The sequence below is a fragment of the Triticum dicoccoides genome, chromosome 3B (assembly GCF_002162155.2).
Source record: "Triticum dicoccoides isolate Atlit2015 ecotype Zavitan chromosome 3B, WEW_v2.0, whole genome shotgun sequence".
Taxonomy (NCBI): domain Eukaryota; kingdom Viridiplantae; phylum Streptophyta; class Magnoliopsida; order Poales; family Poaceae; genus Triticum; species Triticum dicoccoides.
The window spans coordinates 349,818,887-349,820,550 of NC_041385.1; positions in this window are offsets into that span (position 1 = coordinate 349,818,887).

Below are 1,664 nucleotides of genomic sequence, written 5' to 3' on the forward strand. Positions count from 1 at the left end.
TGATGGAACCTCCTCGGCAGAACATTGTGATCCCTCCGTCGGTCCAGACACCTCTGGGTCATTATTCTAATCCTATGGACAATCTTGTCGCAGCTGCTACACGATTAGAAGCTATCCCGGTTGAAGGAGACTCTCCACAAGCAATAGAGACGCGCCGGGTTAAGGAACTTCTTCAGACCGCTTTGATTCAACAGGAGGCATATTCATACAGCCGCGATCGGATTCATTACACACCTCGTCCAAGCCGGAGCTATAGTAGGTGCCTGGATGAACCGGCCATATCAAGCAATGCGCGGGGCCGTGAAGCGGCCCGTGGCAATAACCCGGCCGGTGGTGTTCACGATGCTCAGGATGTAGTGGACCGGGCCCGGGCACGAAGGGAGGCCGAGTTAGCAGCACAGAACAAGGCGGATCAGCTTACACCGGTTCGTCCTACCACCTCTGCCGGGCCAGGGGTCGCATCTAGCTTGGGAGTGCCCTATTTAGTCCCAGCTTTACGCAATGTACGCCTGCCCAAGGACTTCAAGGGCCCGCGCAAGGTGCCAAATTACACCGCTGATTTATCTCCAGAAGCGTGGGTAGAGAGTTATGAGATGGCAATGGAGATGCTGGATGTGGATGAGACCGCATGTGCAAAGTACTTCACCATGATGCTTGAAGGCACAACCCGTACTTGTTTGAAGAGCCTGCCGCCTAATTCTATCAGTTCATGGGCCCAGTTGCGGACCCGGTTTATCCAGAATTTCAAAGATACGTGTAAGCAGCCTAAGTCCATAGTAGACTTGGCGGCTTGTGTTCAGGAGGACGGAGAGTCAACAACCCATTGGGTACGCCGCGTTTCTGAAGTCTTGCACTCGTCTGACAGGATCAATGCTGACTCTGCGATCTTAAGCCTGGAGGGCAACTGCCGGTTTAAGCCTCTAAAGTTGAAGTTGGGGCGTATGAAGCGGTTTTGTAATGACATGGGAACTCTCATGGCCGCTTTAGTGAAGTATGCTGATTTTGATAGTACCAAGGATCCCGAGACTGACGATGACGAAGCAGGGAAGGGAAAAAAGAATAGCAACTCTAAGGGGCATCAATACAAATCGGCGGGCCATGGAAACGGAGGCAAGCGTAAAGCGGATGGCAGCATGGACTTTGTGGCTAACACTAATGCGCAGGACAAGGGTCAGCGGCGCAGAGGTAAAGCGGCGAATCGTAATGGGGCTCCAAATCTTAACCCGGATCGCTTAAACTATTTGCTGAATCAGTCTTGCCCAAAACACGAGACGAAGGAGGCGCCGGCTAACCACCTTTGGAAGGATTGTTACATTGTGCAGGAATTTAAAAACTCTAATGCCTTCCGGTATGACCGTGGGTCAGGTGGTGGCTCAGGATCCGGTTTCCATGGGCCGGGTCACGATGGAGCTTCCGGTTCAGGTTTCAATCAGGGCGGTAATAATAACCAGGATAATCAGAGCGGTCAAGGGTTTACAACCAACAGCAGCAGCAGCAGCGGTCGGGTTATCAGAGCCAGCCAAAACAGTTGAACAATGGGCAGTATCACGTTTTCACAAATAAGCACGACCGGAAACTTCACAAGCGAGCAGTGAACTCTGTTGAACAGGCCGTACCGTGTTATTTATGCTGGTCGGAGCAGCCTATCGTGTGGAGCAGGGAGG